The sequence below is a fragment of the Perognathus longimembris genome, chromosome 3, assembly GCF_023159225.1.
Source record: "Perognathus longimembris pacificus isolate PPM17 chromosome 3, ASM2315922v1, whole genome shotgun sequence".
Classification (NCBI taxonomy): Eukaryota; Metazoa; Chordata; class Mammalia; order Rodentia; family Heteromyidae; genus Perognathus; species Perognathus longimembris.
Genome location: NC_063163.1, coordinates 31,468,306 through 31,488,037, shown reverse-complemented (window position 1 = coordinate 31,488,037; position 19,732 = coordinate 31,468,306). Strand labels below are relative to the sequence as shown.

The 19,732-nt window shown below is 32.2% G+C and overlaps 1 pseudogene; it reads right to left on the bottom strand.

Annotated features, from left to right (window-relative positions):
- Positions 1–3,437: 3,437 nt before the first annotated feature.
- On the bottom strand, positions 3,438–3,924 carry LOC125347863 (annotated as a pseudogene).
- Positions 3,925–19,732: the final 15,808 nt, after the last annotated feature.

Sequence of the window (19,732 nt, the reverse complement as noted above, 5' to 3'; positions counted from 1 at the left end):
TCATCCACTGACTGCACCATAAAGAAAGCACACAACTTATTTTATTCTGGGCGATTCTTTGAGGCACAAGAACACTTGTAGTGGCCATATGCATTTTGTACCTTGCTCTTACTTACATTTTTACTAGTCATTGGATTTGTGAATATTTAGTTTTTAGTGTAAAGCTCCCTGTTCAAAATAATTTTAATTTTAAATTAGTATTTGCCAAATGCTCAATGCCCCCACTCCTTTTTTTGCTAGTCTTCGGGCTTGAACTCAGTGTGACTGAACACTGTCCCTGGCTTCCTTTTGCTCAAGGCCAGCACTCTACCACTTGAGCCACAGGGCCAATTCTGGCCTTTTCTATGTATGTAGTGCTAAGGAATCGAACTCAGAGCTTCATGCTTACTAGGCAAGCACTCTACTGCTAAGCCATATTCTCAGCCTCAACATCTCTTTGAAATTGCACAACATCAGTACTAAGATTATTTATAGAACTCTAACTTAAATAGGGCCAGTTAAGAACACACACATAGGTCTGGTTAAAATGTAGATTAAATATATATTAGCATAAAGGATAAGTAAGAGAATCTACTCCTACACAGCATGCATTACACATTAAAGAATTAATGAAAACTGTGTTTATGTTGCTAGCCATATTTTAGTACAAGGATCGTTAATTCTAATTTATGCCAAACTATGTTAAGCTTTAGGAAAGGTAGGTGAAGGAAGTACTTGATTTGAGGGTGAGAATAACTGAATGATAATTACATTTTTGCTTATAACTTTAGAAAATTCCCTTTCCCTGTATATCTAAGTTTAATAATTAAACAGGGTTAATAATACATGCTCTATTTATTTCTAAAATTCCAAGAAGTTTAAATGAGCAAATCTATTTGAGTAAGTTTAAAGCATTAGCAGTGTGAATATCATTTATGTTGTTAGAAAATATAGCCTATAAAGAAAACAACCTTATTTGAAATTTTCTTCCATTACTTGATAGATAGAAATCTTTTATAAGTTCCCTATACCATGAGCTATCTGTAAGTCTAAGAGCTATCTTTAGGGAAGTATGGGTGGGCATTGCCTGGAGGTTTAATATACAACTAAAGTGAAATAAGGCATTTGAAAATAACTACATGATGTCTGACCTTAGTAAGTTTACTCAATAAGTAATCACATATTTAGTTCAGTTGGTTCTGATATCTTACTAAGAGTAATAACTCATAGGATTTGCTTTTAATAAGATTTTTGACAAATGGAACACCCTCATATTTTGACAAATGGAACACTCTCGTATTTTGGGAAAATAAAACAGCCTATTTACAAAAACAGCAAGCAACATAAGAAATAAGAAATTAAAATCACAAATAATTACAGGGGATTATTTGCCCATTTCTCATTTGAATAAATGGCCATAAATTGCAATGATAATCTGTTTCATATACACAATGTTGAAGGATTCTAGGTGGGTAATTATGCTTATTAGAATTGTGGAAAACCCAGAAGTTCTCATATTCTTTAATCAATATTATATTCATTATTATTGTTGTTGTTGTTTTGTGGCAATGAGGATTGTGGCAATTGCCAGAGAATATCATGACCAGACATCATACACTTTAGATCTACTTTGGGTAACAACTTTTATTGTCTAGTAGAAGTAAATATGCATATATTCCAGTCTAACAATTTTACTTATAGGCAATATATACAATATATGTATACTATGTATATATATGTGCATAGTATATATACATATGTGTGTGTGCACATAAGTAGACTATGTATATACTTATATATACTTTCATACATATGTGAAAAATCATATATATATGAAAATTTTAAATTGTCAGTACAGAGATGACTAAATGAGCTTTGAATTTTTTTCACAGACTATTGAAAATTGATAATCACTGAGACACATGGATACTTCTTGGAAGGAAGTCAGAGAGATGGTGTGATGTAGACATATCTATAGCAGGGTTAGTAAACCACTCCTTATTCTCCTGTAGAAGCATTGTAATATGTACAAAACAATTATTTTGTGTCTTTAATAAAATTATCCTAGTCACTTACCAATTGTCTCAATTTCTTTATTTTTGAGGAAGTCCACTAATTGATTCCTGGTTATTGTTCTTGTTATTTTCATTATAAACAAGCAAACAAGCTCCTGAATGTACAAGCAGAGAATAACTGTATTTTGACAAATGCTAATTCATCATGATTCAGTTCCAGCAAGTTATAAACCATGATTTTTATATACATTTCTTTTTTTTAAAGAATAGAATGTATTTTTAGTATACAATTTTTATTTAAAAAACTTTTCATAGAATACACTTTCCCATTAGCAATCTCCACAGTGGAAAACTATTTTGCTACTTACTTTTGAAGATGAAATGTGTTTGGAATCTGAAATATTTTAGTACATCTACAGGGGAAATCTCGTTCCTCAATTTTAGTACATCTGTTGGGGAAGCTCTCAGTTTCCCTTCTAGGATCTAGAAATTTGTAATGTGAGATAAAGCACCTTCAAATTTTACGGTTCCCATAGGTCTGTGACCATCAATTCCCGTATCAACAGAACCGAGGGACACTTCCAAAACTGAAATACCGACCAATTTTCTGCAGTCTTTATTCACAATCGAATAAGCTTTCCCTCTGTCCATTAGTTCCAGGACAAAAACAAAAGTATTATCATGTATTGATAGCAATAAAGCTGAACTATTTTAAGAGATTGATAAATTATCAAGTTAAAAGGCAAAGAAACTAAAACAAAAACAAAAACAAAGAAACCAATCATATATACTGTTGACACCAGTGGTTTTATGAGGTGGGAAGACACCACTACACATAACTCAGTCTCAGTTTCTTAGATCTAATTCCTCTCAAAATTTTCCTCCACATTAAATTCTGAAAATAACCATGTAATCAGGAGAAGGTTTATCCACCATTTTACTCATCTGTTATTTCTTTTTTTACTGTAAGCTGAATGGCATGACAGAGCAGAGACAAAGGTACATACAATCAATTATTTTTTTCTTCTTGTGTTTTTTTAATTTTTATTATCAAACTGATGTACAGAGGTGTTACAGTTTCATACATTAGGCATTGGATACATTTCTTGTACTGTTTGTTACCTTGTCCCTCATTCACCCTTCCCTCCTCCCCCTTTCCCTTTCCCCCCATGAGGTATTCAGTTCACTTACACCAAACAGTTTTGCAAGTATTGCTTTTGTAGTTGTTTGTCCTTTTTTTCCCTGTGTCTCTCGATTTTGGTACGTCCCATGTGTATCTGTAGCTTCTACTATTGATGATGTTCTTGTATCACCTTCCTGTGGTTGTATCTACACTATCTCTGTAATCTTATCTGAGTATATTGGAAACCGTCTATACTGGTATTAGAACTAGGAAATTGAAAGGGAATACCAAAATCGAGAGACACAATTCTTAATGGGTGAAGTTAGAGCTTCCACAACATGGCCACGGCCTTGCAGACACCCACATCGTGATAGTTGAAATAACAAAGCCCAGCAAAGGTTACAGATGAGAAGAGTACCAGGGCTACTCTGGCAACCTTTGGCAACGTGTCCCCGTGAACATAATCAGTAACAACTTGTCCAAGGCCCCAGTAACTATGGAGTGTGAGGGCTGCAGCCAGACAGTAAGGAGTGCACCGCAGTGCAAGGATTCAAATATGCAGATGGAAGCAGGCCCAAGAGGCCAACAGCGAGAACCCTCTCGCCAGTCCGGTGGAGAGATGCCGCTGTGGATCCGGCATGTCAGCTTGGTGACAGGAGAATGTGCTGTGTTCCACACCAGCCTGGGGTACTTGAATCCTGGAGAAATGCTTAGACTCAAGCAGGTCTCACCACGGGGGTTCGGAGGAACAGAGCTCGGCCTCCTTGGGCACTGCCAGAGGACACTCAGCCTTATCAGAGCCGCCATCTTGCTTCTAAGGCTATATACATTTCTTATCATATTATACCTGAATAAAATTCTTTTAGATTTAGTCATCTTCTACGTGTTACTGGCAACATTTTCAAGAAGGAAATTAGCTACTCATTACATATATTTGGTAGGACACCTAGATTAAAAATCCCCATTTTGACTCTGTTTATAAGATTTGGAACATATTATATTTCATCAGTTATAGAACTACCTGAAAACATTACTAGTCTTGGAAAAGTTTGTGAATATTGAATGAGATGACATAGAAAAAACTAGGCCTTTGTAGAGTATAACATCTCTAATTTTACTAAACTTTTCAGCACTGTCACTATAATCTCAGGCCATGGAAACAATAAGAAGTAGCTTGCATCTTTCCAGTGTTAGGCTATTAGCTCTTTAAATCTATACTTCTCTTTATTTTGAAGGCCACTTTATTTATCTTATAATTTATGACGTGATCTCACTGCACTGTTTGTTAATTGGCTGTTTTCTTACCTAATCCACAATTCACCTTGGCCTTTCATTATCTAAAATTTTCCCTCCCTCCCTCCCTTCTTCCCTTCCTTCTTTCCTTCCTTCCTCTTTTATTTTGGCACTGAGGCTTAAATTCAGGGCTTTGTGCTCTCCCTTATCTCTTTCTGTTTAATGCAGGTACTCTGTGACTTGAGCCAGAGCTTCACTTCTGGCATTTGGGGGCTTAATTTAAGACAAGAATCTCACAGACATTCTTGACCATGACTTACAGATCTCAGCTTCCTGAGTAGCTAGGATTGTAAGCCATGAGATACTGGTGCCAGAGTTACATATTTGGATCATGAATTGATCTGCAACCTCACAACTAATATGTATATTGTGTGCATGAGGCCATTTGTGGTAGTGTAAGTTCTACCTCATATTCTCCTTTGATATTTCCTATATATAACAGCTTGTAGCAATGGGGAATATCTGGAATGTATTTCATCTATATAAGGAAGCTTCATTAGAACCATAAGTAACAAATATTTGATATATTTTTACTACAATAAAATTAACCCTCTATATTTTATAGACAGTCACACATAAGTTCAAGTAAAGTCTCTTACTATAAATCATGACCTCATTGCATTTTATTTATCTTGTGATTAGTTTATTTTTTTACTTGTTTTTCATTTCCAGTAAATTACCCCAGGGAAAAGTCTTCATTAACACGTTATTATAAACAATTTTTTGGTTTTATTAATAATTCTTACTGATATGACTAAATGAGATCAAATAGGACAGTGTAATAAGGAGGTTTCTAAAGATAAAGGTGGGAGAATCAGCAAAAAGAGCTGCTATTCCTTACTTTTTTTTTGTTCGCTATAATCTGGCCTATTTATCTAAGACATAACTTCAGACTCTGAAAGACAAGAAAATAAGAAAATTGAATTTTCAAGCAAAGTTAAAATATAACTACCAAAATTGTCAAAGTAGAATCCTAGATCTTAATGAAAGGGCTCACCATTGTAGTACTGGGAAGAAAAAAACTGTATGCATGTGTCATCCCATGGAGATTATTTGTTCGTGGACAAAGCCTCTATCATTCACAGGATTAGAATTTAGTTTAGAGAAAAAAATCATATTGTAATTTATTGCAGTCCCTAAAATATGAATTCTAGTAGCTATTTTAAGCTTAAAACATGTTTTAATAATTACCCTTGTGAAGTTCTAGAAGCCATCAAATATTAGCAAAACTTTTGTTCTTCTTGAGGTTTTAGAGAATCATACTAGAGTTATAAAAAATTAAAATATTCTTTTTATCAATGCCTAGTCCTGAAACTATAATTCTAAAAATATATTTAATTTATAATAGATGTATTTTTATACATTTTAATCTTTACACATGCAAATATTTCTATCATTTTTAGGTCTCATAAGCAATTTCTATAAGGACTTGTCTCATAAGCAATTTCTATAAAGACTTCTGTAAAGAAGTTTTTTTTAAATATACACAGTACTTTTAATGCATTTTTGAAACTAAATTATAAAATTGTAAATGTGTCTTGATCATTGACCTTTCTTAGAAAAGTTTAGACTACAGAAGGTAAATGGAAAGCAGAAACCTAATCAGATGTTTGCAAACACAAAGTCCATGAATCATATAAACTTGTTTCTTAGCTAACCATCAGTAATACTTCAACTTTGAAGTTTAAGGTTCAAATAATGTTTGCCTTTTGATTTATGATCTGTATTTATTCATCATTAATCAAACAATGAGTGAAATCAGAAAGTGTAACATAAAAGTGATTAACTACAGCTTTGCCTTCAAGAAGGGGGGTTTGAGACAAGGAAATGAGAGGAGAGGAGAGGAAAGGAGATTGAAGAGATTTTAACTGTAATGTATAATCATAATATATAAACATATTGAACACTCCTACTCAAAATAACCTCCAATAAATATTGGTCATTTTTGTGATGTCTTGTATCTTTTGAGTTGTGTCAAAATCCTAAAAATACATGTAGATCTAAGCATATGAGATTTGGAGGGAATGGAAAATCCATTCCTCCTCATGTGTTTGCTGAGATTCCTGAGCTGTCAAATCCTCATCATCTCCCTATCATATTTACTGCACTGTTTTTCTGTTTCTGGATATCTAAACAGCAGGTAGAATACAGAATAACTTTTTCCTCAGATTCCACATATATAGTATGTCGCTATGTATGCAATCTTCAAATCAAACTTTCCATATCCAATCATGAAATCAATTCTCCTGAAATTCCATCAATTCTCCATTTTTATTATTTCTCTTGTTATTAATCTGAGTTTTTCTTCTGAGATATATTCTCTATCCCAAAGGTTTAACACTTACCAAACAGGAAAGATTAGTAGAAGTTGATGGTACCCAGAAAATGGTGATATGAGCCTGAGCAAATGTACACAATGTCAAGATGTAATGAAAGAAGATTTCATAGGAAAACAGATTGTCACCATGACTTTCACTAGAAATTCCAGAGAAAAAAAGAGAATGGCCATGAGGATGTAGTAGTTTTGCGAGCCATGTATCGAATTATCACAACTGGGATTGTAGATCACCAGAAATCCTGAAAATGTCTTATAACTCAAGGGTATTTTAATTCATCCTTGAAACTGAGGATCCTAAGAAATTTAGTGATAAACGTTCATAGTCAGTAATTTGTAGAAATCCTTTGTGGAATTGTATAATTTATTGCAATAATGTTGAGAGATAAATTCATAATTGTGTACACCTGAAGATGAAACAACATGCTGACTTACTGAAATCTGTATTCCAGAACAATGCAGGACATTTTCTTTATGTTAGCAATTGCTAAAGGAATCTTGTCTCTGATTCTTCCTAGTTTGGTCCCAAGATTCTCAATAACCTTAATGTCATAATCCTTGCATTTGTGGAATTAAATGACATAATGCATGCCAAAGGCATACTCAGCACTTGGCATACAGTATAAAGATGACAACTTAAAATTTCAAATTTAGAAAATCAATGTTCTAAGTGTTTTACAAATGAGATTAGTTAGCTTCCAAGTGTAATTATTCGTTGCACTTGTCTTTTACTAAGTTTGCTTGGTCTTCTTAAAAAAATTGTGATTTTTTTTTCTTTTTTACAAATTTCATGGAATACAAAATACTGAGTGGGACACAAAAGACAGGGCTCAAGTGAAGGACTTTGGCTGTTGTTGGGTAAAAGCAATATTATATGCCTTTATCTCTCACCTACATGCATATTTTTTGCCTGGCTTGTTTTTATTCTAGCATCATTTGATGTAGAGAAATTTAGAAAAAAAAAGCACCAAAGAAGTAGAAATCTTACACATTAATTGTATTCAATTATATTCACGGATACTTCTGAAAAGCACTCAACATAATTTATCACACACAAAAGAATTTCCACTGTACCACAGTTCTATGATATAGAAATTAATTTGAGATTATTTATTGAAGAAAATATAAAGAAATAAGAAGATAAAATAATTGTACATCTAAGATATTAATTGAGCCTTTGAAAAACTAAGAAATTTGTCACCATGAATTCATTATTTCACTTTAATGTTTGTATTCTCTCATTATACATCTATTTCACCAGATGGGATGGAAAAAATAAATGCTGCTGTTGTCCTTTGAATATTCACAGCATTCCAATGAGTTAAATATCCTCATCTTTTCAAAACAGGCCAAGAAACAGAAAGGGAGAATGACTTGGTTAAGTGACAAAGCAGTTTAACTCAATTAAATTTGATATTGGTACCTAGCAAATTCTATTCTTTAGGTTCACTTTGCAATTATCTTGAGACTATTTCAATTATTTTTTGGGTAAAATGTTTAAAAGTATTTTAATACAAGTTGAATATCAGATGAAGATTTATATGCTCATAGTTTGACAGAGTTCTGGCTTCTAGAATATCCAAATGAACCTGTGTCACATTTGGAATATTTCAGATCAAAACTGTTTAATAATAAACACTCCTTCTTGCATAGGTTGCAAATCTTGGGAAGGATTGGAAGAGAATACTCACATGAATAAAGTATTCTTTTGGAAGATAAAACAGAGAAAAGCTTCTTCTAATGAACTAGAGTAGAGAAATAAAAGTGTAAATTGCTACAATTATGCATAATTGCATAATTATTTATTAATTTATATATTAATTATATAAATTATGTGTAAATTATTTATTTAATTTAAACTCAAGGAGTCTAAATTTTATCTATGTAGAATACAGTGAAACACTCATTACCTTTCAATATTACCTACTTACTATTTTTAAAACTTTATTTTTCCATCAATGAGAATAGTTATTAGTCTATTGTTCTTTGCATTATAAAGTTGCATTTTTACAAGTAACCTAATAATTATTAACCTGTCTACCTGCCCTATTTACTACCCTAATGATCACCTAAAAAGAGGAACAATTAAAGATAATTTAACTAAAAGAGTAAATGGGTAAACTTATATCAGTTTCGTTTCTTAAATGTTCAATCAAAGTATTGTTCAAGAAACTATAAGTATATGGGGCTGGGGATATGGCCTAGTGGCAAGAGTGCTTGCCTCATGTACATGAGGCCCTGGGTTCAATTCCCCAGCACCACATATACAGAAAACGGCCAGAAGTGGCGCTGTGGCTCAAGTGGCAGAGTGCTAGCCTTGAGCAAAAAAGAAGCCAGGGACAGTGCTCAGGCCCTGAGTCCAAGTCCCAGGACTGGCCAAAAAAAAAAAAAAAAAAAAAAAAAGAAACTATAAGTATCTAGAAATAGGATTATCTACTCTAAAGTACAAGAATGACAGCATTTCAGGCATTGTAAATTAAATTGTGTGATTCATGCACTTTTCCAAGAATCTGAGCAATTTCAAATGAGCCAGCTACTTTATGTTCTCTAATCCTTAGAAAATAAATGTGGAAGAAATATGCTGATTCTTCTCTTTACATTAATACTTGCACACACGAGCCTTTTAAGCATATGCTCCAATCATTATATTTCACTAATTGAACTGCATTCTTTCTTAGTTCCTTCACAATCATAATTTAGTAAAATTTATTCAAAATGACCTTTCTTTCTTAGCATTACAATTTCAAGGCACTGAGCAAATTACTTTTTGGTAAAAGACTTACAGAGAGAAAACAATTTATACCTTTAGTATCTATTTTGTATGGATGGTTTTATAAAATCTATAGAGACAATCTAAAGAGAATCCAAGAGTGCTAGTTCTCACTGAAGTACAATATGGTTTAGATTTGCATTTATCAATTTTCAGTCTGCCCCCAAATATTTAGATTATTCTGATATAAAAATAATAGAAATTGCTCTGTAATCCTTCATGAGATATTATGCTTCAACATACTTATCTCAAATGAATAATTCATGTGAAGGAGACTAAGCCTTTGCATAAAGAATATAGTTTTAAGTAAAAATGTTCATTGTGACCTACATGTCACAAAGAGCAGACCTGTGCTCAGAATGGAGATTCAGGCCACTTTGTCACCTCAATTGAGAGAAGATTATGCTTCAGAGGTCTTTTGTAAGAGGATTGCTTACTTTCTTTCCTCTGCACTGAAAATGTCCTTTCATGTGACAGGTTACATTGATGTCAGCTTTGGAGAAGCAAAATTTCAAAATAGTGAACTTGTCTTTTTTTTGTTGGATCTTATATAACCGTACATAAAATTATTCAGAGGAACAGACTTTTTGAAAACATTAATATTAATAAGAAAAGAACCCAAGAAGGTTGAAAGCAAGCATATCACTTTTGTTTATATGAAAAGACAGTATCTCAACAAACACTTTGACATTTGTAAGTGATATGCAAAACAGACATTATCATAATAAATATGAATTTGAATTTCTATAGATGTTCATATGAACAACTCCATTTCACTTGTACTTCCTTTGTGCAAGTGTTTATAGAATGAATCATAGTTGTTTGGGAATAAGTATTTAATCCCCTGGTTATAAATATATTTTATGTGCTACTTTGGAGGATTCTAAAAAAATAAGACTAATATGTTGTAACAACTGCTCCCTCTTCTACAAATTCTTGAGTTCTTAAGCCTCAATAAATTCTTAAGCCTAGTCTATTGCAATTTGTATTGATGGGCCAATGTGGAAACAAAAAGTTATACAATTTAAATAGTGGAATAACTTAATTTTAGTTTTATGAAATTAAAATAAATTTGTTTCAATATCAGCTGTTGAAAACTTTAATATAATTCCAATTCACATAACTCAAACTTAATGAAATATGAAAATTATTAAGTTAGTGCATGGAATTTGATCACTTTTATTATTGAAAAGCAAGTGTCAATAATTTTAAAAGAGATAATAATTTACACTCAGTATGTTCTGAGAAAAGGTTTTATAGTCTTTTATTTAGGTCAATTATCTCCCCAGGAGAAAAAGCATCAGAAACAAAAGAGAAATATTACACATAATATTATCTAAGAATATTAGAGAGTAATTCAATATTTACATATTTTAAGGGAATATAAATACTACATATTAATTTAATTTTATACTTTATCCTATTTTATCAGTGTTTAATGTTTGGAGAAAGTCCCAATGCATGGTTATGGAACTACTTCTTTATGTGATTTATTTTAGTATATTTCATGGAAAAATAGATGTACTTGCCTCTTTTATTTCACTGTCAATAATCATACACATACTGAATACTGGTTTTAGAGCCATAGTTTTAAACATATAATGCCAATTATTCATTACAGTAGTATTGAAAGATCCTGAGTTTTTGAGTTCATGATTTTTTCGGCTGAGGAAGAAAGAATGAAAAATGAGTGAATTTCAACACAGTTGTTTTGCTTAAGGTCCATGCTATATCCATTACGTTTCTGTACATTTTACTAATGCTTCCATTTTTCAAGTCTTTTAAAAAATTGTGCATACAAATCCTTTAAAAAAATTAAAATATATGTAAAAAGTTACATTTGTGAACATCAAAATTTGAAGTTGTAATTAATTTATGTAGTTATATTAACCAAATGAATTTAGAGTGAATAAATGAACTAAAAATTATTGGCATAAGAGAGCCTCTGATTTATGATGGGTTCATCTAGAATGTTCTCTTTATGTTATACACACACACACACACACACACACACACACACACACACACACACACCTGTCAGTCATGGGGTTGGAACTCTGGGCCTCGGCGTTGTTCCTTGGCCTGGGTGTTGTCCTTGAGCTCTTCAGCCCATGTCTAGAGCTGTACAGCTTTGAGCCACAGTGGCATTTCAGGTTTTTCTGGTGGATAATTGGGGAAAAGAATTTCGTGGACTTTCCTGCCTGGGCTAGCTTTGAACTGCTATCCTCCAATCTCAGCCTATTGAGTAGCTAGGATTACAGGTGTGAGTCATGGGCACCTGGAATGTTTTCCTTTGTAGTAGTACAAAAGCTATATCCACTCAGGAGATATTTAGATTTTTGATTCTTTCCTACATAACAATATGCAATATTGTCATTGCATATTCCACTTCCTTATGATGCCCCAAAGTATCTATATGTCTTATTCTCTATGGCCTAGACTGATATATAATCTATTCTCAAACTTTGCTACTTCTTGAACATTTCACCTCCCTTTAATCCATTCTTTCTCCCCACTCATTTATAGGTCTGTTCCTTGCTACTCCATGGAACAGTGGAATAATTTCCTTATCTTGATAAATTAGTTTGACTTTCTTTATCTAAATGTATGGAAAATACAAGCATTGGTGAAGCAAAAGGGTTGGCTTAGTTTCCTCTAATTTCCTGGTGTTATAACATATTCTATATTTATAATGCAATTGCATAATAGTTAATTGTGTGATTGATCGAGTCATTGATAAGAGTATAAGGAGAAACTATCCTCACAAGTAATGATGCTACAACTCTATAAAAATATAAACGTTGGGGCTGGGGATATAGCCTAGTGGCAAGAGTGCCTGCCTCGGATACACGAGGCCCTAGGTTCGATTCCCCAGCACCACATATGCAGAAAACGGCCAGAAGCGGCGCTGTGGCTCAAGTGGCAGAGTGCTAGCCTTGAGCGGGAAGAAGCCAGGGACAGTGCTCAGGCCCTGAGTCCAAGGCCCAGGACTGGCCAAAAAAAAAAAAAAAAAAAAAAAAAAATATATATATATATATATATATATATATATATATATATAAACGTAATTGATGAGTGGATTGAAGAGTGGAGTGGATTGAGTGGACATCTTTGTCTCATTCCTGATTTTAGAGGAAATGGTCTTAGGTTTTTGCTAGCAAGTATAACGCCAGCTATAGATGTGTCATATGCAACCTTTATTATATTGAGGGATGTTCCATTTATTCCTAACTACTCCAGAATTTTTATCATAAAGAGATGTTGGATTTTGTCAATTTTTTTCTGCATCTACTGAGATAATTATGTGGTTCATATCCTTGACTCTGTTGATGTGTTGTATTATACTTGTTGATTTATTTATATTGATCCAGCTTTTCATCCTGGATGAATCCCATTTGATCACAGTGTATTATTATTATTTTTTGGTTAGTTGTAAAATTTGGTTCACCAGTATTTTATTGAGAAGTTTTGCACCAAAGTTCATCAAAGAGATGGGTATAGAATTCTCTTTTTTTTTTATGGATCCCTATCTGATTTTCAGATGAGTATAATTCTGGCTTTATAGAATGAGTTTGGTAGTGATCTTTTCCTTTATATTCCACTGAAGAGTGTGAGGACTATTGGTACCAGTTTTCCTTTGAAGCTACACTATAGAATTCAGCTTTAAATCCAGTTGTAAATTCATCTTTTCTCAGATGTGAGGTCTTTCATTGCAATTGCATTTCATTACTTGTTTTTGGTCTATTTAATTAGTTTAAATCTTCTTGGTTCAGTTTAGGTATATCGATGTTCTCTAGGAATGCATCCATTTTGCTCAGATGTTTCAATTTGTTGGCATAAGAGTTTGCAAACTATTCCTTTATACTGCTCCCTTATAATATTCTGAATTTTGCTTGTTCTGTTATGATGGTCCCATTTCTTCTCTAATTTTATTTATTTCTGTGAGTTTTTTCTTAGTCAGATTTTCTGTCTGTCAATTTAATTTTTTCGAAGAACCAACTCTGTTTTGTTGTTTCTTTATATAGTTTTTTAATCTCTAATTTTTTATTTCTATTTCATTTTTTGTTATTTATTTCAGGCTACTGCTTTTGGACTTGGCTTGTTTCTATTTTTTCAGGAAGGTCAAGGTACATGATTAGAGTATTTATTTGAGATTTAAGGGAATTCTGTTACACTGCTGGTAGGAATGTAAAGTTTTTCAACCACTTTGGAAAGCAGTGTGGAGGTTCCACAATAACAAAGCAAAACAAAACAACAACAGCAAAAAAAAAAAAAACAAAAAAAACAAATTAAACATAGACCTATCATATGACCCAGAAATCCCACATCTGGTCATTCATCCAGTACAGCACAAACAAGGCCACACTAAAGCTACCACAATCATGTTCATTGCAGTACTGTTTATCATAGCCAAGGTATAGAATCACTGGAAAAATAGACTGAGAAAATATGGTATATATACATATATAATGGAATTCTACTTATCCACCAGAAAGAGTGATATTGTATCGTTTGTAAGGAAATAGAAAGACCTGGAAAAAAATTAAACAGAATAATCCAGACAAATAGGTTATGTGTTTTCCCTCATTTGTGGTAGCTAAGAGGTGCCTATAAATTTACAAGTAAACACACTGGGTGATAAGCGAGTGGTTACAAATGTGTTAACTGAAGTACAATAGAGTCTATGGACAAAACAAATAGTTTAATTCTTTAAATGTCGAAGTCAAAGCCTAACAAAATAAGTACCAGGAAATGGGTAATTTTGATGGAAGGGTGGGGCCAAAATGAGAGGAGTAGAAGGATGAGGGGGAATTAGAAAGAATGCAGGCCAAAATTCATTGTATATACCACAGAGTTGATTATAACATTAAGGTGGATTTCAGTGCATGGTGACTTACAGTCTGTTCAGTAAGCAAAAGTCAATCACAGTTATCCATAAACAATTTTCATCCATAGAAAATATGAATTCTAATTACATCCCTGGTTATATTGACTCTTGGAGGACCTTGGAGATAACTGAAGTATTTGGTTATATTCATTCCCATCCTTTTTAAGGCAGTAGGATAATTTTTTCACTCATTGTTTTTTGATTATATAATGAAGGTGGGCAGATAGGCTCAACCTGATTGTGCATGAAAATGTCATCTATCTCTCTAAATTGTGAGATTTATACATTTCAAGATTAAGGAGGCCATGACATTGCAATACATTTTAGTTATCCAGAGAGTACACATTTTCAACAGGCTTTATCTAGATCCTCTGCTTTTGTATTTCCTGATGATAGATTCCACTTAAGTAAATTAGCTCAGTTTAGTCTTATTTAGTATTGGAAAGAGGTGCATCTTTAAATAACACAATAAAATCATCTTAATTATAGCTTGTGGGTACAAATAAAAGTGGACTACTTTGTAAAATCTTTAATGAATTGCTATCAAACCAAATTAAATTACTTAATTTATTTCTTTATAATGCTTAGGTAGCACAGATATAGTGGCAGCCTCAACAGTCCCTATCTTATCAGGGAATCATATAACTAATCACAAACTAAAATAAACACTTGCTCATGCAGATGTTTGACAATAAAATATTTCAGTTTCATATAAATAATTAATTCACAGTGATGAAGAAATAATTTATTTGGCGTGGGAGTTTGATTGTCTTCAGCAACCATCCTATTATGTTGCAAATAAACCCATGAAAACAGCCAACCTTCTTTTTTTAATAATTGTTTGCAGGTCCTGGGGCCTGAAGTCAGGGTCTGGGTGCTGGCCTTGAGTCTCTTATGAGTTAAAACAAAGGCTGCGATTTACCATTTGAGCCACCACAGTGCCACTTCTAGCTCCTTGTGAGTAGTTTATTGGAGATAAGTCCAATGGACTTTCCTGCGTGAGTTGCCTTTGAACTGTGTTTCTCAGATCTCAGCCTCCCAAGAAGCTAGAATTACAAGTGTGAGCCATTGGTGTTTGGCTAGTAGTCTTTACACTGGAAAAATGCATTGTTAGGCTTAAAGTAATTTTAGTAACTTGACTTTTATGTCAGTCAGCATTTTGTCAAATCCAAAGTGCTGTTAATAGATTCCTAACTTTTTGTCCTAGAAAGATATGTCAATATTTCCTAATATATTGATGAAAAATAATAGTATTTTGGTGATTAATTAAAAATTAGAAACACTGATAAAAAGTTAATAAAATATCCTTCATGTGACAGTTTTCTTTTTGGTTAGTATAATTTTTTATCGCTAAGTCTCTGGGGTATTTTTTTACCTGTAGCTTCTGCAGACCAAAATCCAATTGCACATTATGAAAAATTATCATTGCAACATGCATATGATTAACTACATGCTAATAATTTGTTTTCACTAATTACCTTGTACTGAGGTATTAGACTTTTCTTCATCACCTTTGTCCCACCTTATTATTTGTATTGTGTGATACAGATGGCATTTTATCAGTAGAAATATAATTTATCAGTAGAATATAATTTTTTTAAGTTGGTAAGTGAAATTATGAGATTTTTTAAAAAGGGTAAACTAAATGTGGGGAACCTACTCCAACCTCTGAAATTTCTAACAGTATTTTCCTCTTTTACATTTTTCTTTTTTTTTTCATTGTTCCTTTTCTCATTTTTTGAAAGCAATGCTCTATAGAGCTTTTAGGACAAGTAAATGAAAACTTAATCTGGCCATGTTCTCTGGTTAGTTAAAAGGTCTTAAGGAAACTTCTTAAAAGCCTTCAGATTGCAAAAGTAATGAGTTCGTAGTAAGCAGGCAAAAGCTCAGTGTGTTGGCCTGTATTTGTAAATCTCAACACTCAGGAAACTGAGGTGGGTAGATTAAGTCTTTGAGATCCAACAGAGCTACATAGAGAAATTGAGATTTGCATGGGATATATTGCAAGATCTTGCAAAAAAATAAAATATATTCATCAGGCATGTGGTCCTAAGAACTGAATCCATTATGCTTTCACATATTGTGGGTCAAAAGCACCCATTATCAATCAGTCTTGGTGGTTCATGAATATAATCTGAGCTATATGGTATTTACCATGGTTGTAGATTTACGAGTGCTTACAGATAGAATGACATTGAGGTCGGAGTGTGCATTTTTACAAATTACCACTTTAAAGGTTATTATTTAGATATTATTTAGATAATAATTATATTATATTATTATTATATTAGATATTATTTAGATAAAGGTTAATATTTAGATATTATTGGAAGAGCTATTATATTTTACACACTTTGTCTTAATGATGGTCAATTAATATTGAATTGGAGATTGATGAGGAGATAATAATATAAATGTACTTCTGGATTTTTAAGTAAATAATTTGCTAGTTTTCTAGACATTTTTATTGTAAATCCAATTTATACAGAACATTTTTCTTTCCTATTTTTTCTTAATGTTTTTGTACTCATTTTAAGCATATACTTATATGCTAATGTGTTTGGGATAATATACTTGGTATTTTGTTTATAACAGCAAATTAAGTATAATTTCTACCATTAGGAACTAAATATCTAAAAGATGACAAGTCTTGAACAACTTTCAATATGTGGCATTACTGTCAATTGGAAAGATTTTTGGAATGAAACATTTATTTGAGTCCCAGTGCTAATACTCACTCTGTGTTGGCTTTGATTTTAGCTTATACTATTTTTATGAAAGTTATTATTTACACCAAGTTTTTCAAATAGTAGAAACTCAATGATATTATTTTAAATGTTTGGCTTGCAGGTATGTAAAGTATGTTATGGAAAAAACAGAGGAAACAATATAGATGCAATATTTTGTGCATATGACCATCTAAAAGGAAGATATCTTACACAAATAGATTCCTTAGAGTATATGACACACAATTAAATCTTTCACAAAGATTATTTTTTCATTAAGGTTAAAATAAGGTTATTTTTGTTTCTCCAGTAAGTTTAAAATAAGGTTAATTTTTATAGTAGGATATATTGGAAGATGGGAATCTAGAATGGAAAATAATAAAAACAGAATATTTCCTTTTTACTTTTATAATTTTATTATTTACTCTTAGTATGTGCTTTCCTCCATGGTATTGGAATATGGAACATATTTAATATTTGAGATCATCAAATTATTACTCACTGAACTTAAATTTATTTATTTCTAGACTGATTGCTTTTAACATGGTAATCTATGAAACATTATGTGCTGGTATAAAATTAAATGATTTGATTTTTAGCAAAATAAACAGATTTGGAGAGTGTCATGTTGGGCAAAATTAATAAAGTTCAAAAGGCCAAATATTGAATACTAATGTTGTCACAAAACCATACAAAAGATAATCCATATGAAATTGTGTGCTTATATTAAATTACCTTTCTCCTTGGAACAACACTGCTTACAATAATAAAGATTTCAAACAAATTGAAAAATCACTTGTATAAAATATTTTAAGGTGATATGATAAATTTTATGAAGATGAGTTTGAGGATTCAGAATTAGATTTTAGTGCATCCAATCACAGACAAATTTTACACAAATGGAATCATACCCATTTCATTTCAGAGGCTGAATGCAAGATGAATTTCAGGAAGACAAAACCTGGGAGATAAAAAAAACAGTTATGAAGTCAATGGAGGGTTCATAAACATCTGAGCAGGGTAGTGGATTAGACAACTAAGATACTAAAACTTTCATAGGAGATAACAATTTCAAATAAACCATTTTACTATCAAAATTCTTACCTCCTTAACCCACAGATGTGCAAAACATAATTCCCAATTTCTAGAAACTCACAGCTTGGTGTTGGCACCAAAACATGACCACAATCTGAAGTGTGGAACATTTGCTTCTGTTTTTTAAGGACACAGTTGAATCATCTAGGAAACCACTGGTGGAATACTGAACTTTCAGTAGACCCAGAGATTCATTAAACAATTGTAAGCAGGAAAACAAACCTGAAAGATCAGTCTTAGAAAGGCAATTCTAGGGTCTGTTCAGAAGAATGATTTTAGGAAGCCAGAAGGGAAGGCTCAATGAAGGGAACATCAGTTTAGGTGAGACATAAAACTGCCTTGGAATATAGTGTCATGGGAGAATAAGGCAGATAGTGAGTAATAATAGCTAGAAAATAAAATAGGTGGGATTCAGTGACTAATTTAATGTGGGATGTGAGCAGAAAGGCATAAAATGTGTACGAGACCTTTATTTGTGAAAGTGGGTGTGTAATGATATACTTTATACTTAGAAAAAAATTATAAGAGAAATGTCAGCTGTAAAAGAAAAGTTAAAAAACTACCTTCAACATTTTGAGTTAGAAATGTTCAGAAATAGAAAGTGATTTATATATCTTTTCAATTTAAAATTCCTAATTTATAATTTCTTAAATAAATAAATACACGCTAAATTCTTTCTAGTTTTACAAAAATATCATCATAATATGAATTCTTCCTGGTGATACTATCATTATTGCTGTATTTAATAGGTTCTTGTAATTCTCAGTCGATTTTCTGCCATAATCACTTTTCAGTTTTCGTTACAATGGAGGAAAATTGAAATGTATGGAGTGTTAAGAAATAGAAAAAGAGGGTTCATCTTAATATGTGATTAGAACAAAATTTTATTCTAAAATTATAGTAATGATTTTTCTATTCTGTTGGACATTGTTAAAATAAATCCTTCGCACATCATTGAATGCATTCAGTTATAATACAACTACTACTTTAATGAGATAATCTCAGCTATTATTCTACATAGCAAGTGCATCTGTAATCAACTTTAGGAGAAAGTTTACATTTAAAGAATCCAGATTTTCCCAGTCTACCACAGATAAATATAAATGGCAGCTACTTAGTTAAAGCATTATTGAATTTAACGTTACATTTCAATGGTCATTTATATTATTGCTACAAGTCTTTGTCAGCAGTCCCTGCAAGTCCCCCTAAACTCTTGAGAAGCTATATTTTTATATGCTGCTGTTAATATTTCAAATTTTAGCATGTTGCATTACCAGAATAAGTCTATAATGGGTCTTTTAGAAAGGGAAGCCTTAAACATTTAAACTATTATAACTATACTACTGTGTAAAGATTATGAAGAATATTAAAAATAGGACTATATATATGTGTGTGTAAATACATACAATGGAATTGTACTCATCTGTCAGAAAGAATATTGTACCATTTGTAAGGAAATGGAAATACCTGGAAAATATTATATTAATTGAAGTATCTAGTGCCACAGA